Source organism: Sus scrofa, chromosome 15 (assembly GCF_054392235.1).
Source record: "Sus scrofa isolate SSC_HxYL_T2T_F1_AM1 chromosome 15, Sscrofa_HxYL_maternal_Yorkshire_Landrace_v2.0, whole genome shotgun sequence".
Taxonomy (NCBI): Eukaryota; Metazoa; Chordata; class Mammalia; order Artiodactyla; family Suidae; genus Sus; species Sus scrofa.
The window spans coordinates 128137990-128165886 of record NC_139397.1 but is presented as its reverse complement, the minus strand read 5'-3'; the positions used below and the strand labels follow the sequence as shown (position 1 = coordinate 128165886).

Here is a 27897-nt window from a genome sequence, read left to right as displayed (position 1 = left end):
CTAAGTGATGGCCTGATATAGAAGGAAATTTCTCAAGAACTTTGTATTCGGAACACTCTCTGGGATCTGATTATACTGCAAATGATTTTAGTATTCAATACTTGACACATTCAAGTTTTAGTTTTTATTGTTCCCAAATGAGAAATTATCATAGTATAATTCGTTCTTTAAGTTTGCCTGTCTAAATATGGGGCAGCAGTCATTTCAGGTTTTGTGTGTGTGTGTGTGTGTGTGTGTGTGTGTACATATATTGCTTTTTGCTCTGAGAAAGGCACGAGGAAGACCTTGGGATGATAGTTCACTTTCCATGTTAATAACCATATTCACTCATTTTTCAGGGTGAGTGACAGCCTTTAAGACAGAATATTCATGGTAGAGGAAAGGGGACATGTAGGATTTTAAGGGAAAGAAGTAAAACTGAGATAAGGTAATGTCAATAGTCTTCTCCCAGGTCTCAGAGAAGAATAGCCCTGAGATAAAAAAATCTGGGATTCAATAATGTGAAGTTTGGTTGTGTCTGGATTCTACACTCTAAGGAAATATAAAAAGAATATATTTTTCTAAAAAAAATGATAGCATAATGTAGTGGCTACTAAAAGATGGTCTCATCAGTAGGGTGTTGGAAGTTTGATAGGAGAAATGTTGCAAAGTGAGGATCAGTTTTCCTTATTTTCTAGCTAAATGATTTATAAAATATATACTTACATATTTTTTTCCCTTGCAAAAATGCTGAGAGGTTTTTCTATCACTCTTAGTTTATAGAGAAAGAAACTGAGGCTGAGGGGTGAAATATTTTGCTCAAGGTCTAGTTTGGCAAGGCGACCCAGTCACACATACATATATACATTGCTTTTTCTCATATTATCATGCTCCATCATAAGTGACTAGATATAGTTCCCAGTGCTATACACGAGGATCTCACTGCTGTATATAACTCATTTCAAAGGCAATAGTTTGTATCTGTTAACCCCAAATTCCCAGTCCATACCATTCCCTGCACCTCCCCCTTGGCAAACACAAGTCTGTTCTGCATATCCATGATTTTCTTTTCTGTGGAAAGTTACATTTGTACTGTATATTAGATTGCAGATATAAGTGATATCACATGGTATTTTTATTCCTCTTGCTGACTAACTTCACTCAGGATGAGAGTCTCTAGTTCCATCCATGTTGCTGCAAATGGCATTATTTTGTTTTTTTTTATGGCTGAGTAGTATTCCATTGTGTAGATATATCACTTCTTCTTAATCCAGTCATCTCTTGATGGTCATTTAAGTTATTTCCATGTTTTGGCTATTGTGAATATTGCAATGAACATGTGGGTTAATATGTCTTTTTCAAGTAAAGTTTTGTCCAGCTATATGCCCAAGAGTAGGATTTCTGGGTCATAGGGTAGTTCTATATATAATTTTCTACCTACACACTGTTCTCCACAGTGGTTGTACCAATTTATATTCACACCAAGCACAAGAAGGTTTCCCTTTCTCCACACCCTCTCCAGCATTTGTTATTTGTGAACTTGATGGTCATTCTGACTGGTAGGTGGTGCTATCTCATGGTAGTTTTGATTTGCATTTCTCTAATAATCACGGATGTTGAGCATTTTTTTCATGTGCTTGTTGGCCAAATGTACATCTTTGGAGAAATGGCTATTCAGGTCTTTTGCTCATTTTCAATTGGGTTGTTGGCTTTTTTGCTGTTGAGTTGTTAATTTTAGAGATTAGGCCCTTGTCAGTTGCATCATTTGGAATTATTTTCTCCCATTCTGTAAGTTGTCTTTTTGTTGTTGTTGTTGTTGTTTTAATGGTTTCCTTTTCTGGGCAAAAACTGTAATATTAATTAGGTCCCATTGATTTATTTTTGCTTTTATTTCTGCCACTTTGGGAGACTGACCTGAGAAAACATTTGTAAGGTCGATGTCAGAGAATGTTTTGCTTATGTTCTCTTCCAGGAGTTTGATGGTGTCTTGTCTTATGTTTAAGTCTTTAAGCCATTTTCTGTTTATTTATGTGCATGATGTGAGGGTGTTTTCCAGTTTCATTGATTTACATGTGGCTGTCCAGGTTTCCCACCACCACTTGCTGAAAAGACTGTCTTTTTCTCATATTATGTTCTTGCCTACTTTGTCAAAGATTAATTGACCATTGGTGTCTGGGATTATTTCTGGGTTCTCTCTTCTGTTCCATTGGTCTGTCTGTCTGTTTTGATACCCGTATCACACTGTCTTGATGACTGTGGCTTTGTAATATTGCCTGAAGTCTGGGAGAGTTATGCCTCCTACTTGGTTTTTGTTCCTCAGAATTGCTTTGTGGTTCCACACAAATTTTTGGATTGTTTGTTCTAGTTCTGTGAAAAGTGGCATGGGTAATTTGATAGGGATTGCATTGAATCTGTAGACTGCTTTGGGTAGTATGGCCATTTTTATGATGTTAATTCTTCCAACCCAGGAGCATGGAATATCTTTGCATTTCTTTGCATCCCCTTTAATTTCCTTGATTAATGTTTTATAGTTCTCAGCATATAAGGCTTTCACCTCTTTGGTCAGGCTTATTCCCATGTGTTTGATTTTTTTCAGGTGCAATTTTAAAAGGTATTGTATTTTTGTATTCCTTTTCTAATATTTCATTGTTAGTATACAGAAATACAACTAATTTCTGAATTTTAATCTTATATCCTGCTACTCTTAAATTGTTAAACTTGTTTCTCCAAACTGTATTCAGTGTGGATCTTTATCCACTAAAACTTCTGAGGCTGTTACTTCTTCTTTCATTGTATTCTAATATTTTAGCTTTTAAATTACATTTTTCTATCTTTCCTCTTTTCTACTGCTGAGAGAACTCATATCTAGTATCTATTTTCTTCAGATATTGTAATTCTTCCTATTAATCTCACCTATTTTCTAGGATGGAGAACTGCAGGAATGACAGAAGTGCTGTTTATCATGCTTCTTTGCTCCCACTCCCCCAGGCAATGACTCTCCTCAAGTTTTCATCTTTTTCTCTTTTCAAAACACCAGCATTGAGAGAAGTCCATCCCTTTATATTAGCAATTCATTAAGCTGGAGGATAAGAGGGGTAAGTGGAAATAAATGTAGGAAGGTGGCTCTCAGTCCACAGCTATTTTATTTGCCTTATTCTATTTCCCTGATATTCTCCTATACTCTTGATATTATGCAAGACCCTTGTGGCCTGGAGTGTCGCTGCCCATTCTGAGGTGGAGGAGAAGGCAACACTTTTTCAAAGGGAATGGTGAAGACAGGGGATGGATACTAGATATAAATTAAAACTATTCTACTCTTGCCTGTGGCTACCTTTCATCCTGGGCTTTAGCCTTTGCTTCTCACAAACATGGCAGAGCGAGACAGCCTTTGTTCTTTCCTTGGGTATCTTATAATTTTTAATTTATCTCATTTTGTTTTGCTAATAGAATCCAAGTTTCTTTTTTATTGCTGTAGTTTAGGACTGATGTTGCAAGAAGTCAGCAGTTAGGCTATTTTGCCATCTTAAGCATCGTTAAATTTTTTAAGTATTAGTAACTGCCTTGGTTTCCCAAGCTCTTTGGAACTTTAGATAAACTGTGTCCAGGCTTGTTCTTAGTGATCAGGTTTACATACACATATGTACTATATATCATATACATATAGTATGGTATTAGATGTCTACCTTCAAATCCCAGAAGTGTGTTTAGGTTTCTGATATTGACTAATTGCCCAATGCATCTGCTTGCTTGGGTATTTGAATATGGCTGGTGTATTAGTTTTAATTCAGACAGGAAAATTCATTTAATACAAAATTTTTGTTTATAGTTATTGGAGGATGGTGAAGGCAAAAAGGATGAACAAAGCAATACTGAGTTAATAACTGTAGGAATAAGCTACCACTGCTGGAGTTAGAAAAACAAAAAAACAAGTTTAGGGTTGTTGGAACACAGAATCTTGGATTAGGGATGTTTTGGAGCTCACATGAAGACTTCCGAAAACGTGCATCGGCCACCTGGCCTGACAGTTTTGAGGGCACCATGAGGCTGGTACTGAGAATATATATATAAAAAAAATTGGAAATTGGGCCCAGTATTTAAAAGTCAGAGTAATGCTAACAGAAAGGGACAGCAAACAGGAAAGAACAACCACCTTTTCTTTCCTCTTCTCTTCCAAACTTCCTCTCAGCCCCCTATTAGGAGAAATTAACTAGGAGTTGGCTGGAAAGATAAGTGTAGTTTGCACAGTCCCAATCCCAGGATCACAGAGCAGAATATAGGAGGGTGGCTTTGGATCTGAGCAACAATAGTTGTATCAGTAAGTGCTCTCAGATTTTCTGCCTATGTGGTATATAACATTTACATTTACCTATGTGAATCTCTTCCAATTATCTGCTGATTTGCCCAGTACAAGGTATGGTGAGCAGTAGTAATAATACCCGAGATTAGACACCCAGTGAAAAAGGAATTGACACTGGGACTGTACTGAAAAGACCTGTAACTGCCAGAGGCTTCCAAAGCCAGAATCTGTCATCAACTATTTTCTCCACTTATAAGAGCAGCTGCCAGACGACCATGACTTTTAGACTCTGATTAAAGCTGGCAGCAGCAGGTATTTTTGCCGGAATAAGGGGCCTTTATTTCTACTCATCTTTGAGGGAAAATGGAAACAGAGCTCATTGCTCATTTTATATCTAGGTAGATAGCCAAAAAAAAAAAAAAAAAAAAAAAAAAAAAAATCTTACTTAGACTAGAAGACTTTATGCCCAAAGAAATCAGATGACTTTACCTCAGGTCTCATAGCTCATGCTCAAAATGCCAGAGTCATATCAAACTCCTCACTTATTCCTATTTTTTAATAGTACTTAAATGATCAATTCAGTTTCACTTTAATTATAGACATAGAATATATATACATTTATATATATGCAACTCCAAGTTCCAGAAATTCAACTGAATACATCAGATTATACAAGGTTGAGAAAGGCACATTTCTTCTCTGCAAACAATTTGTAATCTAAAACAAAAAAAAAGACCTGTATATTCACAGCTATAACCTAAGATAGAAGGAGATATTTTCTCCTAAAGCAAGGTAAACAGAGGTAGAGATTACTAAAGTTGGGAAAAAGTAAAATCAATCCAATTCCTTCAAAATGGCCACTCCAAATAGTCAGGGAATACTGATTGTCACTTAATGCAGGAACTTGTCACAATTTACTTAAGTGTATCATAAATTATAAACGTGAAAAAAATCCTTTTCTGCTCTGCCATCTTGCGTCCACACATGTGTGTGTCCACGCCTAATCTCAGCTGGTCTGCCCGAGATCCCCTGAGCATCAACCCTAGACCCCGAAAGCCCCATTTCCAGTCCAACAAGATGAAAGAAACTATCATGAACCAGGAGAAACTTTCCAAAATGAAGGCACAAGTGCACATTTGTGGGAAAGGAACAGCTCACAGAAAGAAGTTTGTTCATAGAACAGTCCCAGCAGGTGTCAAAAAGCTTCGGTTCTCTTTAAAGTTAGGTGTAAACAATATCTCTGGTATTGAAGGGGTGAATATTTTCACAAACCAGCGATGCAGTGATCCATTTTAACAACCCTAAAGTTCAGGCACCTCTGGCAGCAAACACTTTCACCATCACAGGCCATGCTGAGACAAAGCAGCTGACAAAAATGCTACCCAGCATCTTAAACTAGCTTGGCGCAGACAGTCTGACCAGTTTAAGGAGACTGGCTGAAGCTCTGCCCAAACAATCTGTGGAAGGAAAGGCCCCACTTGCTACTGGAGAGGATGGTGATGATGGAATTCCAGATCTTGTGGAGAATTCTGATGAGGCTTCCAAGAATAAAGCACACTGAATTGAGGCAACTTCTAAAGAAGATAAAACTTGAAGAGCTGCTGTTTTATATTATGACTGCTTTCTAAAATTTTTGTTTATGGATCTGATAAAATCTAATTTTTAATATTTTTAAGCTGAGACCCTGGACACTACAGCTCTTTTCAGTTTTTGTTTATACACAATTCATCCTTTGCACCTAATTAAGCTGAAGTCCGAGAATTAAGTTTGAAACAAAGATTAATAAAGATTTTTTATTAGGAAAAAAATCCTTTTCTTACATCAGGTGTAAGTTAACTGAATTTTGTTATTTAAAAGTAATTCTTAAATGACATTTTTAGTGAAATCAAGTAAAGACAACACAATGAACAGAACAACTCCATATACACAAGAATGAGCTATTATGAAATTGCATTCTTGCACATTTTGTGTTAAAATAGCCATCAACTGAAAGGATAATATATTACTCAAATGTTAAAGAATACAATAAACTCCAAATAGTTGGATACAAATGAACTCCAAATAGTATAGAAATTTCAGCTATTTACCATAGAGGCAACACAGATATGGATCTTGAGAAAATGATCTAAGCTTTTGATGTCCATCATTAGGCTAGTTTGCTGGTAATAGCAACTATTATAACCAGTAGTGATGAGACTGAAAATACAATATTGATATATAAAGAAGATAATTTCTTTCTTTCTTCCTTTTTTTTTTGTCTTTTTAGGGCTACACCCATGGCATATGGAGGTTCCAAGGCTATGGGTCCAATTGGAGCTGTAGCCACCAGCCTACACCACAGCAACAGCAAGGTCAGATCCGAGCCATGTCTGCTATCTACACCACAGCTCATGGCAATGCCGGATCCTTAACCCACTGAATGAGGCCAGGGATCAAACATGCGTCCTCATTAATACTAGTCAGAATAATTTCTTCTGAGCCACGACAGGAACCCCAATTTCATAATCAGCACTAGTAGAACAAAATCAAGGAAAGTCCTACAGCAGTGAGTGACATGCCTTTTGGGTTTTGTTTGTTTATTTGGTGAACTGTTATTCATTGTTCCCAGAATGCTAAAAATGTTTAAAAAAATCCCGAAATGTTCTCATATTTTCTCTACTGCCTTTAGGCAGGAGAATGTAAGTTGGTACAACCACTATGGAGAACAGTATGGAGGTATCTTAGAAAACTATCCATAGAACTACCATATGACCCAGCAAGCCCACTCTTGGGCATATATCCGGACAATACTGCTTTAAAAAGACACTTGCACCTACATGTTCATTGCAGCACTATTCACAATAGCCAGGACATGGAAACAACCCAAATGTCCAGTGATAGATGATTGGATTAGGAAGATGTGTTATATATACACAATGGAATACTACTCAGCCATAAAAAGAGAAAATAATGCCATTTGCAGCAACATGGATGGAACTAGAGACTCTCATCCTGAGTGAAGTAGGTCAGAAAGAGAAAGACAAATACTATGTGATATCACTTATATCTGGAATCTAATATACAGCATGAAGGAACATTTCCACAGAAAAGAAATCATGTACTTGGAGAATAGACTTGTGGTTGCCAAGGTGGAAAGGGAGAGAGTGGGAGGGACTGGGAGCTTGGGGTAAATAGATGCAGAATGTAGCCTTTAGGATGGATTGGCAATGGGATCCTGCTGTGTAGCACTGGGAACTCTGTCTAGACACATGATGGAACACTTAATGTGAGAAAAAAGAATGTATACATGTATGTGTAACTGGGTCGCCATGCTGTACAGTAGGAAAAAAAAATATATATATATATAAATGATAAAAAAAGAAACAACTCAAGAAAAATTCCTAAATGCTCTGGGCATTTGTTAAAACAATTTAAAACCAAAACATTTTTTTTTCTTTTTTTTAGCTAAAAAATCTGTTTCAGAAATTTAAGCTAATTTTTTTTGTAAAAATGTATGTTCACAATTCACCAGTGTATTATTCATCCACACCAAAAATTAGTTTTAATTTATTTTATTGATTTTATTGATTTCTCAACCCTGGCACTACTGACATTTTGAGCTGAACACTTCATTGTGGGAGAAGGCTGTCCTGTGCATTGTAAGATGCTCTATAACATCCTGGGTCTCTACCCACTAGATGTCAGTAGCAGCCACCCCTCCAGCTGAGGCAAACAATATGCCTCCAGACAGTATCAGTTGTGCCCTGGGGGCAAAATCCCTGTGGTTAGAACCACAGTTTATCTTTTCCAAGCTTGTCTCTAACTCAACAGCTCTATTAGTTTGGTACCTCATTATACTAATTGAATCTATTTAAGGCTAACATGGGACATTAAATTTGGAGAATTTATGGGGTGAAAGAGATGTGGAATTGGAAAGATTCCAGTGGCTTGAGGAATATAAGCCAATAAAGCATTTTGTCATCAGTACTCTCCAGTCACGCACTTAGTAGACACAATATATATTCGTCAAGTAAACTAACCATTAAAGAGGAACCAGGCATGAGAGTTTCTGGGGTGTTGAGATAAGAGCACTGGAAGAAAGGTGGAAATATGGTTAAAGAGACTATAAGTCAATATTAAGCTATGTTAACAAGTATTGTGGATCACCGTTGTGGGACCCAGCAAGATTTTGCTGGTATTCAAAGATTTTAGAATCTGTACTCAATCTTTTGGCAGTTTGATCCACCAACAGAGAAAAAAAGAGTTGTGAATGATCCAAGTGGGGCTTCTTGTGTATACACAGATGAGTAAAAGTGTGTGGGCAAGACTACAAAATCTTTTCTAGTGATAAGGATCTCACTGAACATGGGGTCACAGATCCAGGACACTCCCCTGGGCTTACACCTCATAAGACACCATTCTAGGAAGAGTTTCATACAAAATTGTTCTGAGTAGCTGCATATGGTAAGTTCTGTGCTGTTTTATTCCTCTAGTATCATGTTGCCAAGCACAAAATCTTTCTCAGTCCTTCCTGTAACTAGATCATTTACTATAATTTTTCTTACCTACAAAAGAACATTTCTCTCTGCCTTTATCTTTCTTTTTTAAATGTATGTAATCATGATTATTTTAATTAGTTTTACTGTTTCTCTGCATTAAAAAAACCTCTATGAAAATAACTATTATTTCATATGCAATTACAGGTCTCAATGTTTATTTTTTTAAAGTAAACATAAAAAACAACACCTAAATGAATGGGAAAATATAGGTTTCAAAAGTATTGAAAGTACAGGATTTAAGATCTGGAAACAACTGTGCATGGAAGGTTAATTACAGTTAAAGTATTTTGTCTAAGAGTTAATTCTACAAAAACCCTTCCCAAAACAAAGTATTAAAATATTTATTAGATTTTCAAGTGTTTTTGTAAATATTCAAATGAAGTGGTAAGGTGGTGAAATCTCTCTTCTAACAAAGATTTTCCACTGACATGCTAATTACACAACATATTATACATGTGATGCATGTTATAAACTCTTGAATGACTTAAACCCCCAAAGAGTAAAATATAATCCATCTTAGAAATCTTTAGATATTATTTTTATTGCTCAATAAATTTACTCAATTGTACATTTTAATTGAAAAATTGCTACTAGAAAAATATTAAGCTGTATGATTTTTGCCTTATACAGAGTGTGCTTATATCATGATAAAAAGCTGAATTTTTCTTGACAGTAAAGTACTTTGAGTCTTGTTATATAAATCACAGTTGGCCATATATTACTAGTACTTATTTATTTATTTTGGCTATTGGATTAAAAAGTATAAATGCTATATATGGCCATTCCCTCATACCTTATCCTTGGCAGATATCACCAAGTACTCTTACTGCTGAGGCTAGACAGAACCTCAGAATCCCTCTGAACATGGCATTCCAGGCAGCCGTTAATAACTTTTAGAATGAGTCTCTGAGATTGTCAGTTACGTGTCATTTGGCTAGGCTATAGTACCCAGTTGCTCAATCTACCACTGATTTTAGTGTTAATTTGAAGGTATTTTATAAATGTGATTTACATTTACAATCAGTTGATTTTATATAAAGGAGATAATTTTGGATAATCTGGATGGGCCTGACTCAATCTGTTGAAAGACATTATGTACGGAATTGAAATTTCCCTGAAGAAGAAGAAATTCTGTTTGTAGAATGTAACATCTGCTTCTGCTTAAGTTTCCAGTCTGGCTTTGTTTAAGGACTGTCCTATGGATTTCAAACTTGTTTGGCTATCCCCATAATTAATTAATCCAATTCCTTGTAATCTATCTATCTATTATCCATCCATCCATCCTTCCCTACATCTATCATCTACCTATTCACAATTTCTCTCTTCTAAATATTGTATTTCACTCTCATATACACTTTCTATTTCTTTTTCTTTCCTTTTTTTTTTTTTTTTTTTTTTTTTTTTTTTTTTTTTTTGGCAATGCCTACAGCATATGGAAATTCCTTGTCCAGGGACTGAACCTGTGCCACAGCAGTGACTTAAGCCACAGCAGTAACAACATTGGATCCTTAACCTTCTGTACCACCAGGGAGCTCTTATATACACTTTCGTTATCGTGGACAAAAGACATTTTTGTGCAAGCATCAGGGAACACCATGAGTTCATTGTGATGTATCTACCTAATAAAAACAGTAACCTGATAAACAGTATGAAATATAATGTCCAGAAAAAAATCATAAAAAGCTGCACATGTGGCATATGGAAATTCCTAGGCTAGGGGTCAAATCAGAGCTGCAGCTGCAGGCCTACATCATAGCCACTGAAATGCAGGATCTGAGCTGCAACATATACTACAGGTTGTTGCAACAACAGAGCCTTAACCCACTGAGCCTGAGCAAAGCCAGGGATTGAATCTGTATCCTTGAGGACACTATGTTGAGTTCTTAACCTTGCGATCCATAGCAGGTACTCTAGGACCTATTTTTAAAAAAGAATTATAGTCAGCATGGATCACTTTCAGAGAAGAGTGAGCTGGCCAGTAAAAATAAACCTTATCACATAAAGGAAGTACTGGAACCACTTGGTTTGTCATCCTAGAAGTGAGGACAAAAAAAGTGGAAAGGCTATGTCCATGGCGATGAGGCAACTAGTAAGACAAAAACATACAGAAGTAACTCCCACTTACACATAATTCACAGCTAGTGAATCATGTACAGGTGATCTAGTTCTATGTCAGATCTCATTACATATTCCAGCCTCCCACTCTCTCACAGAAGAAAGGCTCCCATCTTACAGTCCTCTGTTTGAATATCAAGCTTTTACTTGAGGCATGGGACCTGCTTTGACCAGCAGGAGAATGTTTCTGGAATTCTGCAGTCTGAAGGATGGCTGTACACAAGTGCAGATAATCAGAGGTCCTTGCCTTACACAAATAGCTTTATAATATTAACTTATCTGGTTCTAAGGTAACACTGCTAAAGATAGTAGAACATATTTATCAAGCATTTACTATCTGTTAGACACTAATCTAACATTTTACCTACACTAATTCATTACACCTCATTACAACTCTGTGAAGTTAAGGACTACTATTATAATCATTTTACCAAAGATAAAAGTAGAAAAGTAGGTCAAAAAAGTATTTAAGTAAGTTCCTCAAAGTCATAGTTCATAGGCCTGTAAATCTGAATATTTTTATAGGTGGAATTCATATGCTGAAATCCTAACCTCCAGTAGCTCAGAATATAACTTTATTTAGAAACAAGATTTCTGTAGATGATCAAGTTAAGATTAGGTCATTATGTTGAGCCTTAATCTAACTGATATCCTTATGAAAAGGGGAAAATTGGGCATATAGTAGACACACGCAGAGAGTATCATGTGAACAAAAAAGAGCTTGGGGTGATATGTTTACAATTCAAGAAACAGCAAAGATTGTCAGCAAACCACTGGAAGCCAGGAGGGAAACTTGGAACAGATTTCTGCTTACAGTCAACAGAAGGAACTGGCCCTGCTGACGTCTTGATCTCAGACTTCTAGTATGCAGAAATGTAAGACAGTAAATTTCTGTGTTTAAGAAACCTAATGTGTGGCATTTCATTATGGCAGCCTGGTATATGTATTAAGCAGTTATGGCGGAAGAATATAGGTATCTCACTCCATTATATTTCATTTAGTCCTGACTATAATTAATTAATGAATCCCTTTCGTAACCTGTCTGTGTTAAATAGCAAGGCACAGCAGCTTAAGATGTGTGTACAATGTGACTTTATAGTCCTTACAAGTTACCCTTTCCCTCATGGGGTCCAAATGGGACACTGGAACTTTCTGGCTCTGTTGGCCTATCCTGTGGAAACACGATTAGATGTTTATCTGGTTGGACATAGGAAGGAGAAGGGGGCAAATGAATAAGAGTTTCACAGAAGCAGATCTGGGTACAGGGAAAGGAAAATCCCTTCCAGCAAAGGCAGGCCAAAAGAGGAATAATTCTTGTGAGGCTGTGAGTCCCCATCCTAACAGATCTCAAGAGGGATCTAGTCCTCAATAGATGATTGATCCTTCTAATCCTCATGAAGCAATTCCCATTCTGTCTTGCTGTCTAGGGGGAAAGCAGATAAAATATGAAAATTAGTCTCTGATATGAACAGAGCTGACTAGACTAAATCTACTTATAAGGAAGTTATGAAGGAGCAGCTGAGTTTGGGAGAAAAGCAGCAGGGTAGATTACTATTATAAGCACAAATAAAGTTCAAAGAAAACAATTACAGCAACAAGTTCGGAGAAAGACAGGTAAAGGAGGGCTTCACAATTACCTGATACTCAGTAACAAAGAGCTGGCAAGAAAGATATAATGGTGGGTATTTCATTGACTGGTGATGAGTAAAGAATATCACAATTGTGGAGATTTGATAAGAACAGAGGTAACCATTACTTTTCAGATCATAGAATACTTTGTTACCTAGGACTGTAGACACTTTATCCCTGCAAACACTCAAAATACAAGCGCTGCAGCTGTATATCTAAAGAATATAGATGTAGCATAACTGTGATTTAAGATGAATCTTGTCTTCTTCTCCCACCCAAAGGAATAGGAAAATACAGCTGTGGGGCTTAAATGGCTAAAAGTAAGGCATGAAAACATCTGCTCTAATTATTTTTTACACGAGAACAATATGGAGGTGCTCTCCAAAGACATTTTTTATGGATATGTAGAAAGAAAACCAGAACAAACCAGATTTTGTTAAGTTTTTAGTATGGAACTTCCTTAGGACCTCCGATTATTTTCAAGTGTCTACTTTGCAATTCTGGCCACAGAGCAGATATTTGGACATTAGATTTTTATGTTTGATGAAGTAGTGCATCTTATGCCATATTAATAGCCAAAAAAAGGACTCCTACATCTCCTGACTTCTAATGAAGGCTCTTTTCTACTTTGAATTGTTGACAGTGAATTACCAAGAAAACATAGACATATAATATTTCACTCCCACACTGAGGGAAACAAAAAGACATGCGAAATTTCATTCCCAGATTTAGGGAGACAAAGATTGAAAATTTTCTTTTAACTCAATGAATTTTATTATATTTATAGTTATACCGCTATCATTGCAAGGACATGTTTTTGTTTGGAGAGATTATTTTCATCCCTTGTTATTCTTTTATTTAGTTAAGTTCATTTTTTTTAACAAAATTGATGATCTCCCCCTGTGCTAAAACAATACCAGAATTGTCTCTTGGAAGAATATTTTTGAAAGAAATAACTTTTATTTCTTCATAAGAATAAATCATATTCGGGATTTCCCGTTGTGGCGCAGTGGTTAAGGAATCCAACCAAGAACCATGAGGTTGCGGGTTCGATCCCTGCCCTTGCTCAGCGGGTTAACGATCCGGCGTTGCCCTGAGCTATGGTGTAGGTCGCAGGTGCGGCTCGGATCCCGCGTTGCTGTGGCTCTGGTGTAGGCCGGCGGCTACAGCTCCGATTGGACCCCTAGCCTGGGAACCTCCATATATGCCGCGGGTGCAGCCCTAGAAAAGGCAAAAAGACAAAAAAAAAAAAAAAGAATAATCATATTCGTGATAATAAAACCATCCATGAGATTAATTGACAGATTCTAACAGTTACCTAAAAACTAAATCAACCCAAGATCCTTGAAGTTTGCCTCATTATTGACTATATCATTTCCTCTGGTCGATCATAAAAATATTTTTGAGGTTTCAGATCTAAAAACAATTAAATAATTTACCTTTCCACTTTTATCCATACAGAAATTTTCTTCTTTCCTTAATTTTATCTTCTATCTTAAACCTGAACTGGAGACATTAAGCTCTGGTTCTGTTTTGCTATCATCATCAATAAGCACACATACATATGCAGCACGATGTGCTTTTTTCATAATCAGTCAATAAGTAGGAACACAATAAAACATGATGTTTTGTTTTCTTTTTGCCTACTACTGTTTTGAAATTGATTCAAAAGTAAAGATACTCAAAATGAAACACTCCCTTTAGATTTTCAGTTCTTTTATGTTACTAATTTGTAGATTTTTTCAGGCATTAAAATAAATTTTTTCTTATAATTTTTCTTCTTCAGTCTGGATTCAGCTAAACCACTGGAAGTAAACTGAGTTCTTAGCGTGATTTGAGGATAAGAATAGGAATTTTTCACTGTATCTAAAATTCAACCTTTCAGTCACTGTTTAAGAGTCCTTGGTAGTCCATAAGCAGTTACAGTTTTCCTTCTCTTTTTACCATGCATTTTGAAAAAACAAAGATGGACAAAGGATGGTAATCGCATTCTTCCAAGATATGACCAAACCTGTTTTTCCCCTATGCTTTCCAAAAAAAGTTTTAGTTTTCCTAAAAAAAAAGTTTCTCTCATATTTTTATCCTTTTAGCTTTTTACATTTCCCTTTCCTTTCTTCTCTGAAATATGTTGGTATTTCATAAGCTTCAGCAGGTTGGGGCAGGTGGTGATTATTAATGTTATTTGACTCATATACAAACAAATATTCATCTAAGAAAATCAAATACAAATCCAAGAATTTAAAGCTAATTATTGAATTAAATTATAAGTTCTTAAAGGGCAGAAATGAATGTTTTACTCTTTTATTGCATTACAATGTGCTAAAATATAAAAAGTGATTCATAATTAATCAGTATTAATTCCTTTATCATTTAGTTTGTTATCTTTTGCAACAAACCTAGAATAATCTATACATAATTACCAAAGATCTCAATTGTAAGCATTTGCGTTTATTTTAGCTTGAGTTAACTTTGTAATTAAATCAACAACTTTCCTCTTGAATCAAATACATATTGAAATATATATTGACTTATTAGTCAATATCCTACAGAGCTAATTTTACATAAAAATTATAGCTACCATTTATTGAGTGCTTAATTTGTACAGTTTCTGTGATAAGCACTTTAAAATAATTATTCTAATTTTACTGATGAGAAAATGGATTTTCTATTAGAGAGCTTAAATAAATTTCCCAGAGTCTCACACTATCTGGTTAAGGATCAAAAATTTGAACTCATACTTGAAATTTCTAGCTTTTGTGTTCTTTAAAATTATGCTAAAAAATTTGAAGAATTCTAATTTGATTGTGAAATAAAAGCACAAGCACATTTATAATAGCCATTTTTCTTCAGAGAAAATAAGCATTCTAAACTATATTTGGTATTTCCATGAATATTTATTGTTTTCTCTCAAGAACCACAATAGTTGGAAAGCCTGGGTAATGTGGAGATTAAAATGGCATGGCCTAACTTCTAAAGCAACTTTCATAGCAGTTAGTTCAGACTATGTTTAATAGCAATATTACCCATGATGATTTCTCTTTACTTTAAAAGCAGCACATGGTAATGATTCATGTTGTATGCACTCTGATAGTTCTCAGTCTTCCTTGTGCCCTAATATACCTGTGAATAGGATGTATTCATTGCAGTCACACTCAATCATGACAGTGGTATTTCTTGATAGACCTGGTATTTGCATCTTCTCCCCCACTTGCCAGTTACATTGGGCAAAAAAATAAAGCAGGCAAGGTCCTGTTTACTTATTGCTTATAGCAAAATTGGCATCAGATTTTCCATGTAGTTAAGAAATGCTGCCCTGTAATTTGGGGAATCTTTTCCTCCATACCCTGTTGAAAATTACTACAAATCACTACATAGACTACGTGTTTCTTGTTTTTAACTAGAGTCACAATATGCAACATTGATAAAATATGCAGGTTTAAACAAACATTTCCTGTTCCCATACAGAACAAATAAGGGAATGTCAAGGGGAAAAAAACATGGAAATGGAAATACTGCTCCACAGTGCATCAAAATGATTAGCTATAACAAATAGAAGTATTAATCTTAGAACAGTAGGTGGGAAAAATATATTCTCAGAAGAATTCATGATAAAATAAACCCAAACTGGTCTTCCTGGTAGAATCTTTATTCTATTTCCTAGAAAAGATGTACCTCAATCTGTGTTACCTGGTCTTTTATTATTATTATCATTATTATTATTTCTGATCTTGCTAATCGTTTGGAGTCTAACATCCTAATCCAGGCATATAAACATACTTTTTCTTTTTTACTTTTACTGTCAGGGCCCAGTATAGAGTAAAATTCTATATACTAACTTTTTATGTGTACTGAATGAATCCTAAGAACAATAACAAAAAATATTATAAGATGATGAAGTAATGCACAATTAAAAAATATATTTAGGCCTATAGGAATTGAGCCAGGAAACTATAACTAGCAAACGTGTGTGTGTGTGTGTGTGTGTGTGTGTGTGAGAGAGAGAGAGAGAAAGAAAGATCAGGATGTGGGGGTTGGGAGAAAGGATAAACCAAGAAGAAAATTAGAGGCAGCACTGAAAGTACATTTGCTATAGTCAGTTACCTAACTTTGGAATTAATTGGAATAACCTTAAATATCATCATTTATGAATTATTTTTTCAGATAAGTTGTTCCTTAAGAGATAATCCTGAAATAGCTTGATTTGTATGGCTGAGGGAAATCACTGTCTTGAATGACTTTTTTCAGAATAACCCACTCTGCGTCATATAATGCCAAACTTATCAGACATTCTTACTTTCATTTGAGAATGTTAATATCTAGTGTTGTAAAACCTCTATTACCCAGAAAATTCTACTGGAAGGAGATACATAGTACTGTCAAATGATGGCACACAAAAAAACAGTAATTTATTTCTGTAACACATGCTTCTTCTAGTGAACTCAGAATATAGATAATGCATATTATTAATCCCATGTTATACAGGAAGTCTTAAAGAACTTGGATTTATTTTAGGGCCACAGAGAGATTTTGGCAGTGCTAAGAAATAACTCAGAATTTATGCTCATATATTTTCTTTCTGTATTTTTCAGAACCCCAAAAGACAAAGATGTCTTTCTAAAAGTCCAAGAAAACATTCACCCAAAATCAGAAAACATATACTGTGTTGGCATGTGAATAAAACTCCATTATTCAGAACTATCTAATCTTTCGGGTTAAGTATAAGCCACAATTTTGTTTTGACTTGGTGTGTGGAATACCACTGATCAGAATCTTCCTGCTTTTTGTTGTATGATATAATGACAATGCCTTCTGTTCACTGTGTAAATATGTTTCAAGACCCAATGAGAGTGACAACTGTTTCCCAAATGTGTTCTGAGGAATATTCTGTGGAATACCAAAGTTTCAGCCAACTTTCACCCAACTTCTTATAAGGTAATTATTAAATGGGGGGAGTTCCCTGGTGGCTCAGAAGGTTAAGGATCTGGCTTGTCACTGCTGTGGTTCTGGTCACTGATGTGGTTTGGGTCGATCCCTGGCCTGGGAAGAGTGAAAAGTCATTTTTTTTGGAATCATATTTAAGATTAAAAATTTTAGCATATACATCCTGTATGTGTTATTTTCTTAAGGATATATATCAAAGTGTTTTATTTTCTTTGGAGTGATTATGTAAAAGAAAATTTTGACACTTGTTAGACTGATAGAGAAGACTCTATTTAGGACTACTGCAATCAGGATCAACTCTATTGCAATGGGGAGAAAGACTAGGCGCAACTCCAAATACAAGAACAAGTGGGGATTTATAGTCAATGATTTGGGGAGCCAATGGATGAAAAATTATCAAGGAGACGTCAAGAATAGAGGGATTCTTGTTAAACTGGCTTAACAGAAGTTTTACTAAAGTCAGGACAAGGACATATATGTCAAGAATGAGGGATGGTGAACTTGATCAGATATCAAGGGTGATCAGACATTAAGAGTTGGAGGACTCATTAAACTGACTAAGCGGAATTCTTTGCTGAAAGCACACCAAGGTTGAGACTGAAGAAAGAAGAGGACTCAGAGGAGCCTAACAATTAAATTTGGCCAAAGAGAGAGCCTTCTTCAGTTGTAAATTTGGGTTTTTAATTATTTTCACATGCACATTTTTATTAGATAAATACGTTATTGATTTTCATGTGTTAAACTTTTATTCCGCAACTTTACTGAACTCACTTATTATTAGTTCCAGAATGTTTTTGTGTGTGTATAATTTTCTTGCAATTTTTTAAAAATGTAGACAATTAAGTCATCTCCAAATCAAAAAATTTATTTTTCTCTTTCTAATATTTAAGGCTTTTATTCTTTTTCTTGCCTTATTTCAGTGGCTAGAACTTTCAGTACAATGTTGGATAAGAGTGATATAAGTAGCCACCCTTGCCTTACTACCAATCTTAGGGAGAAAACATTTAGCCTTTCACAAAAACATAAAATGTTAGCAGGATAATTTGGTAGATTCTCTTTTTTAAGTTGAGATAATTCTTCTCTGTTTATAACATACTTAGAGCTTTTATCATAAATGTCTACTGTATTTTTCAGATGCTTTTTCTCTACCAACTGATATGATTGTATGATTTTTTTTCTTGATAGCCTGTTGATATGATCAATTACAATGTTTGTTTGTTGAATATTGAACCAGCCATGCATAATTGGAATAAGTCCAGATGTGGTCATGTGTATAATTATTTTTGTATATTACTAGGGTCAGCATGCTAATATTTTGTTGTGAATTTTTACATCTAATATCATGAGAATTTCAAAACCCGAATTGCACAAGGCTAATGAGGTTATAGGTGACATGGCTAAGGCTGAAACCTATTTTAACTTCAAAACTAGTGCATGCGTCACTATCAGAAATTATTAAAAAAGGGTCAGAAAGGAGCTTTAAGGAATTCATGAATCTCTTGATATAATGTGCAAAATTTCATTTATAGATTTGGATGGGAGGAAGTGGTCTGTGAATTTAATTACATTCTTAAAAGGCCTATGACCTAAAATAACAAAAATAATAATGATAAAAATAAGAACTACTGCGTGCATATTGCATCCATTGAAAGGAAGTAAACATGAGCCCTCCACCACTATGCAGCTCACATTTTCTTCTCTTTCATTTTTGAGAAACTATGAGAAATTAAAATTAGTTATATAGGGGGTGATGCATTTGACCATATACCACTAGTTTGGGATTAGTTACACTTACACTTTCCAGGAAGCATCCCTCAGGAGCATATCTGTAAAAGAAGGACTGCTTTGTTTGAGAGTTAATGACAAGCTTCTGCTCACTTCTACAACCCTTTGAATAATCTCCTCATCTCCACATGAAATCACCAAGGATCCACATACATGTTCAGTGTTCAGCTTCTACTCTTTTTTTTTTTTTTTGGCTGCACCTGAGGCCTGTGAAGTTCCTAGGTGGAGCAAGGGATCAAACCCATGCCACAGCAGTAACAAAGCCCATGAGCCACCAGGGAACTCTGGTTTCTACTCTTTTAATAGTTGCTCGAGTGGCAGAAGGTTGCTGATTTGTTCACGATTGTGTAGTGGGCGAACTTGGACCAGCTTGTTTCCTAGCTTCTGCAAGTGCCTCTAGAGAGAGCTGTGTGCTAGAGGAAATTAACCTTGAAGTGTGTACTTAAGTAATTAGATGGGAAGAGGGACCAGAGACTTTTTCCTCAATATATTTGTACTACGTTTAGGAAATGCAGTAGTCAGGGATTCCCTAAGAAACCAAAACAAAGTATTTCTTCTCAGCTCTGAAAGTAAAATTATAGGTATAACAGATGTGAAAGTGCTTTGGAAAAGTAGTTAAAACACTAGAAAACTGTGATGGTTCATGATGGAAACAATCCCCTTGCCCTCTCCCCCGAACGCTACATTACAGTTTTGAGTGTAGCAAACTGGTACTAACAAAATGCATTATTGTTTAAGAGCACCTAGATACGAAATGATTTAAGAGGAAAGTATTACAACTAAGAATTAGCATACTTCAGTAGGATCAGCTAAATTTTTTTCAGCATTTTTAGTTTGGGTACTTAAGGATGATATTTTCCCCTTTGGAGCACAGAGATGAATAGAGGTTAATTCTGCTTGCATCTGGCTGTTTGTTCCAAGACTGCTTCTTGTGGGTTTAGGAATCAAGCACAGATCAATTCACACAAAGCCCTTCTTTGCTGCCTCTATACTCATTTCTGACTTCTTACCCTTAGATAATAGTTAAAAATTAATTCTTGGGGAAAAAATAAGGCTACTATTTCAGCTTCAGAATTCTTTGTTCTTTATTTTTAGTATCTATTGGGTGATTCAGGAACACAGGACTTCTCCATGAACTCACTTTTCATTTCCCAAGAAAGGAATCTACATGAGGAGCCAAAATTAACACAAATATTGGAATTCACTTTTCTTCTTCCATGCCTTAAATTATGTACAGATGTAACCAGCTACTACTTTTCTACGATCTTTCCTCAAAGTCATTTTTTACTAGGTTAACTAGGTCTCTTTTTCTATCAGGCAGGAGTATCTCTACCCTCCCCCACCCCCTGTCCCACTTTAGGAGATAGCAATAGGTTAAAATGGGATGAAGGAGGCGGGAGTAAAGCTTTAACACTTTAAGAATATTTGTCATATCCCATGGGTTTTTATTAAAGGTCTATTAAAAGTAAGTCTTGCGACAAGGGATGTTACAGTCAGTCTAGCATAACAAGTGAAAGATCTGATAGCGGTGTTGGTCAAAGTGTGGGCCCCAGACCACTGCAGCAGCAGCATCTGGGAACACATTAGAAATGAACAGTCTTAGCTCAATGAGGCCTACTGAGGATGGAATCCATAACTGCCAATGTAACAAACCCTCTGGATGATTCTGATGCCCATTAATGTTTGAAAACATCTGCCCTAGTGAACAGCCATCTTTAATTTCTCTTAAGATACCTGTAATCATATTTTTAATGAGGTTAACTTATTTTCATTAATCTTTTAATTTTCAATATCATGACTTTCAGGGAAATTAATATTAAACTTTTATCTTATTGTGATTATATTCAAATAGTTCTCAGCTGTGTTCTATGATTACAGTCCTTTAAAAAAAAATCCCCTAATTTTTGTCATTTTATTTGTTTTACTTCCTGCATCTCATCAGGTATCCATCCCAAATCATCTAAAAGGATTGCAAATTTTCTCTAAATGCCATTTTGTGTTTGATCACATACATCAACCTCTGCTCGTACCTTCACCCAGTGAAGTCTTTCCAGGAGCCCTCTGCTCTCCTAGTGGAATTATTGTCTTCTGAGCCATAGGCAGAGTTTAAGTCTGGGTTTTCCCTTATTGTCTCCTATGGATCTCACTTCTGTATCTAGTTTTCCTCCGTTGGTTAGTTCCTCTCTGCCTTCTCTCTCCTCCCTTATAAAAGATGAATGCAATTTAAATATTTTTAACTTTGTTTATGGGAAAATGCTTTTATTCTATTCTTACACTTGAGAGTTAGTGATTTTTTAGCTATCTATTTCATTTTAAAACAAACCACTAAAAATGACATGGAAGCCTTGTGCATATGGCAGAAGTTTAGAAAAATCAGTTGTGTTATTAGAGAACCCTCCAAAATCACTGTCTATATGTCTTTTATTTGAGCTGCTCAGTTTCCCCTTATAAGATTTTTTTCAATTTATCATCTTAGGGGAGCGGAAAAAGTGGCGATTTTATGCCTGACTTCCACCCAGATTTACTGGCATCAAGCAGTAGCCATAACAAGGGATCTTGCATTTCAAGCCAGACTTTTACTTTTCAGAACTTCAGTCCTCCTGCACTCCACTTCACACAGTATCCCCCAGACTCTGGAACTACTCTGATTCAATTTACCTTCAGAAGAAAGTTTCAGGCTCCAGACATTGCCTGATTGTGGAGGATCTAAAGCTTTTACATAGACTTTTACACAATCCCTCCGTTTTTTATTCCCACATTTTAAAGATAAATGGGGCTTTCAGTTGTTGAGAATTCCTGGAATTATGTATCTTGAAGAAGGTTATTTCCCATTAGTGGCTTCCTTGCAGATAGTCAGCATTCAGCTTCCTCTTCTCTGGAAACATTAATTCAATAGCTAACTGATACAAGGCATGAAAAAAACATATGCATGAAGAATTAAGAAGGGAAGACTGACAGACCATAATGTTTGGATGAATGGTTGGAGAAATCAGAGAGGAAAACAACTTTAACATGAGTAATTGAGTGTTTCTCATTGGAAAGTATTGGAATTTACTGAGCTGGATAATTTTTAAAAAAGTGGTTTTGATGTGTTCAGAGTAATGATACACTCAGTTTATAATATGCTGCTTTTGTGGCACCTGTAGGTCTTACAAATGAAGATGTCTAATAGTGAGCTATATATACAGTTTTGGATGCCCAGAAAGTAATTTATGCCTAAGATAAGTATTTGGGGCATTTTATATTAATAAATGGATACTAAGTTGTATATATTGAAGTAATTAAAATGAGTAATGGTATGAAGTAAAAAGAGTGAAGCATGGAACCAGGGAAACTTTGACATTTAAGGCAGAGTCGAAAAAAATAACTAGTTTAGGTTTTCCAAGAAGCAGATTGATTAAATGTGCAAGAGATTTAGTGGGAAGAGTGTAAAGGATAAACAGAAGAATGTAAAGAAGCAGAAGGGGAGAAACTTCATACCAGGATATGCATCTGACACCTGCGAGAGAGAAGGAAGGATTGGGTAGGAAGAATCTCATGTGCAATTCACCTCTCAAAAACTTTTGGCCAGACCAATGGGAAGTCCCTGAGCAAAGATTATCCTTTGGATGAGTTCTAGGCAGGCAGGAAAGTGTGGGCGCTAGTACCCCTGCAATGCTCAGTTGTTAACTGGGAACAGCAAAGGGGAGTGTGAACTTAGTGTAAATGCAGCGATGAACTAAAAGGTGCAGCAGCTAGGGTTTCATCTATACTTCCTGAAGTATGGTTTTTTGAAGAAAATCTGAAAGGCAAATCTCTGAAGTAAGAGAGAAACTAGAAAAAATGGCAGAACCAAAGCCACAGAGAGGAAGTTGTATGTATTGTACTCATAACTCTGCTGTAAAAAGGAGTAATGGGTAAATTATCTTAAAACTGCAAATTTGAGTCTGAGACATTTCCCTGTGAAACCTGTAGTTAATAGTCATGTGCAAAAATGTGCATAATTGGAGGCAACATTAATACTGTGGAAAACATAGTTCTGGAGAAGATGATGGATTGGCTTTAAAGTTTAAAACCATTTATAATTTTCAAATATGCACTTTGAGTTGATTTGAAATATTTCATACTTGAGTTTCCTAATGGAGTTAATTAATCACAGCTGATTTCATTGCAAGCACAGCACCAACCAGAAGCAACGTAGTCACAGCACAAGTGAAAATCAAGGCATATCTCTCCTATGTATTTAGTGATGAGGAAGGGATTTCTTTCCTAAACTTTTATTTTTACCTTGTTAATGTTGTCTTCCAAAATAGAGAAACTCAGTTATGGCTATAACTTCTTATAACTGCAACTGCTCAATTTCTATACTATTTTTCTTTGGAAATTTTATCAAATTTTCCTATTATCCTTATGGGTTTATTCCTGAAAACAAAAAGGGGGCCACATCTCATGATTCCTACCTGTAACTATGCACATAACTATCAACTAATGGTGCAGCAGCAGGATCCATTTTCAGAAGTATGTTGGGATGTGTCTGTTGTATATACACAACAATGCAGATATGGAGCTTAAGGAGAGAAAAAAGTGAGAAAATCCCTATTTTATGCAAGTTACATCTGTACCTGAAAGGCTAAAGTATGACTTCCCTGATGACCTCCCTCACAACTAGAGAGTGATTGCCCTGCTTAAGAAGGGAGACAGACTGGGGTGCATAAGGACAACTTAAGGGAGAGGACGATCAGTTCCTTGGGAGAGGATGCCATGTCCATTTCTGCTATTTGTTTTATCATTAGCACAATCATGATTTATTGGCAGAAATCAACAACTTTCAATTCTAATATTCAAAATTAAATGGTTTTTGTTCTCAAATTGATGTTTTATTTTTATTTTTTATTTTTATTTATTTATTTTTTTTTTTGCCTTTTTTAGGGCTGCTCCGGCGGCATATGGAGGTTCCCAGGCTAGGGGTCTAATTGGAGCTATAGCCACGGCCTACGCCAGAGCCACAGCAATGCGAGATCCGAGCCGTGTCTGCAACCCACACCACAGCTCACGGCAATGCCGGATCCTTAACCCACTGAGCAAGGCCAGGGATCGAACCTGCAACCTCATGGTTCCCTGTCAGATTCGTTAACCACTGCGCCACGATGGGAACTCCAAAATTGATGATGTTTCTAATTTCTGCAACCAGCTCAGATTTTAAAGTACAGGAAAGCACTGCTTCCCTGCTTCCTTTAGTTAATTAACCCCACAGTTTATCTCGGTTTTGGACACAGTATAGATTTTCAAGAAGTATTGTGTGAGGTTGAACTGTCACATAGTTTTAGTTATTTAACCTTTGAGATGTTTAGTTTCTATAATGTGATCACTGTCCATAGCCCCTTTTATTTCCAGATAAACAGAATCCAGCAAGGACTCTTGAGAAGAAAGTCTTCTGCCACCTTCATGTCTAATAACTGCAACACATTTCTCTACAATTCTAAGTAAAAGGGTGGGGGTGGCCTGGGATCATCTATTAAAATCCAACTGCCTCATTATGTACCTTACAACGTACCAGACAACCCAGCCAAACAGATTCTTCTGTAAGAAGTAGCTATATGTTTAAACATTCAAGAATAGGATAAAGGTGGGTCCCCACCCCTACCACTCCAGACCTCTGGTTAGTATCCACTACTCTGGTTTCATACAGATCTACTCTTAAAATCACCAGTTTCACAGAATCATATTTAATTTTTAAAAGTTCCAGAATGTGTTGAATGTTAAAATGGAAGAACTGTATGATTATATCTAAAAAGAGCATACTTTAAAAAGATAATTTGAGGTTCTTAAGAAAAGTTAGCTCTCCAGTGACATCTATTTCCATTTTTTTCTAAGAATCAAAAATTTATGTGTGTAAATGTTCTATGGAATATAAATGTATGTGTATGCATATCTGCATGTAAATATCTACATATATGTCATAAAATTATAATTAATCTCTAAATACGAACCAGAGCTTCAAATCTTTTAAAATATGGTTAAGGATGTAGATTGTGCTCAGCTTTTTCTTATTTTTGACATTGGCAGAGCTTCAAAATCTTGAAGTTGAAAATAACTATTTTTGTTACAGTTGTGAAACACATGCAATTAGAATGGTTTCAGGGACATATGTGATGATGAAAACAATTGAAGTCATTAAGCTTCAGTGAGTTTATTAAAGTGTTTACAGATCAGGGTGATTTTATTTTAAGCTAAATCCAGGTATCTCTCTAGAGGTGGCATCAGTAATCTATCTGAATTTTCCATTACTGCTAACACTGAAAAAAAGTAAGAAAAAGGTAATTAAAATTATAATTAAATCAACACTGAGAAATAACTTGAGGCAGAAGGAGTTTATGAGATTTTGCAAAGTTTTCTTTTAGAGATGATTTTGGATTTCTCAGATAAAATAATATTGGTTGGATATTGTGCACTTCTTGATGATCAAGTATTTCTGATTTACTCCTTGTAGTCAAGTTGAACATGCAATGTTGAGTTATTTTTGGACTTCCACATTATATTAAATGAAAAAATGAGAATATGCAAAGTAGTGTTTGTAGCACAATTCCTCTTATATAGCAAAACATTGATAATGCAAGTAATATATATGTATATTTCTTCATTCATGAATATATGAGGAATAAAATATTAACATTTAGTTAACAGTAGTTAATGTTGGTACAGAGATTTGTGGAGGTGATGGAAATTTCCCCAGTTTCATATTTTAATATTTCAGTTTTATGATTTTTGACCACATATTTCACTGTTTTTATTAAAAAACTAAAAAGAACTGTAGGCCTTCTTTGGTTTTCATCTTTGCAAGATTTCTTTTAAGATAGAAAATACAGTGGATGAAATGTTTTCTAGCACTGTTTAAAAAGACTTTTAAAAAAAATTATAGGGAGTTCCCATCGTGGCTCAGTGGAAACAAACTCGCCTAGATAGGGTTTGATCCCTGCCCTTGCTCAGTGGGTTAGCATCCACATTGGCGGGAGCTGTGCTGTAGGTTGCAGATGTGGCTTTGCTGTGGCTGTGGCTGTGACATAGGTCAGCGGCTACAGTTCTGATTCGATCCCTAGCCTGAGAACTTCCACATGCCATGGGTACAGTCCCATAAAGCGAAAAAAAAAATTCTAATTTTTTCCCTAAGTCTTTGTGAATTGGTTGTAACAGGGGCTTATATGTAGAGAGTTTGTAAGACTTTTCACTAGGTGGAATATGAGAAACATTTGTGAAGGAAAACTGAAAACAGAGGACGTCGACACATCTAGGGAGGTATAGTGGAAGTACAAGGAGAAAAGAATGCTTCTGGAATAGTATGGAATGTTCTTCCAACATCACCAGAGATTGATGATATGCCACAGGTGAGTTAGCTTCTCTGAGAAACATGAGGGTTGAAGGCGTGTCATATAATTTTCTCAGATAGATGGCAGGTGAGATCTCTAGTGAAAGCAAGACATTTAGCAAAATTCCCTCCAAAGATAATAAGAAACCCAGATACTGAGGGAAGGAAGCATGTCTGGTTAAATACAGTGGATTAAATACTTAGGTCTCTACTCTTTCTCAAGACACCATTAAAATGCTAGTAAGTGGAGGGGAAAAAGGTAGAAACACTTCAAAATGAGATAAGATTAGTGAAGGGACCAGATATTTGGATCCAAGAAAGTGGATGGAAATTTATGGAAGAGGAAGCTGGCAACAAGAAGTAAGAGACAGTCTGCTTTTTTTTTTTTTTTTTTTGTCTTTTTAGGGCTGCCCCTACAGCATATGGAAGTTCCCAGATTAGGGGTCAAATCAGAGCTGTAGCTGCTAGCCACAGCAACCCAGTATCTGAGCCATGTCTGTGACCTACACCACAGCTCACTGCAATGCTGGATCCTTATGCCACTGAGCAGGGCCAGGGATCAAACCCACATCTTCATGGATACTAGTCAGGTTTATCACCACTGAGCCACAATGGGAACTCCAGCCTATTTGTGATGTAGAATTCCAAAAGTTCTAAGAATTGGAGGCACCATTTAACACTGATATCTCATGTGAAGTGTGAGGTTGAGCGAAGGGGATTGCTCATTTGTCTGCATTAAAAGGACATGAGATCCTAATGATCCAGGCCACTTCTGGAGCCTGGGGAGCATTGAATCAAATCAGTGCCCAGGCCTTGTGCCCAGAAATTAAGTTAGTCTGGATGGCACCCACATATGTATATTTTTAAAAGTTTCTGAAATGATTCTGACATGTAGCCAGGAGGGAGCACATGGCTTCCATACAAATTAACCATTGTCCCAAAAGGAAACAGCCTATCATGAAATTACTCAAGTTTTCCTATCTAAGAGGAATTAACTAGAATGAACTAGAGATGGAGTTCCCATCATGGCACAGTGGAAACGAATCCGACTAGGTACCATGAGGTTGAGGGTTCGAACCCTGGCCTTGCCGTGAGCTTGTGGTGTAGGTCACAGATGCGGCTCAGACATGGTGTTGCTGTGGCTGTGGTGTAGGCTGGCAGCTGTAGTTCCAATTAGACCCCTGGCCTGGCAATCTCCATATGCTGCCCATGAAGCCCTAAAAAGTGGGAGAAAAAAAAAAGAACTAGAGAATGAACCCACTCTATCTGGG

At 36.1% G+C, this 27897-nt stretch overlaps 1 long non-coding RNA gene and 1 pseudogene across 1 annotated transcript in view; one reads left to right on the top strand and one right to left on the bottom strand.

Moving 5' to 3' along the window:
• Positions 1-5338: 5338 nt before the first annotated feature.
• On the top strand, positions 5339-5837 carry LOC110257093 (transcription factor BTF3 pseudogene; annotated as a pseudogene).
• A 4362-nt stretch (positions 5838-10199) lies between these two features.
• LOC106506349 (uncharacterized) overlaps positions 10200-27897 on the bottom strand; it is a 411165-nt gene continuing 393467 nt past the window's right edge. Inside the window, exon 3 of the long non-coding RNA XR_014829258.1 lies at positions 10200-12352. This is a non-coding gene — a long non-coding RNA (uncharacterized LOC106506349). The remainder of the gene's footprint in view (positions 12353-27897) is intronic.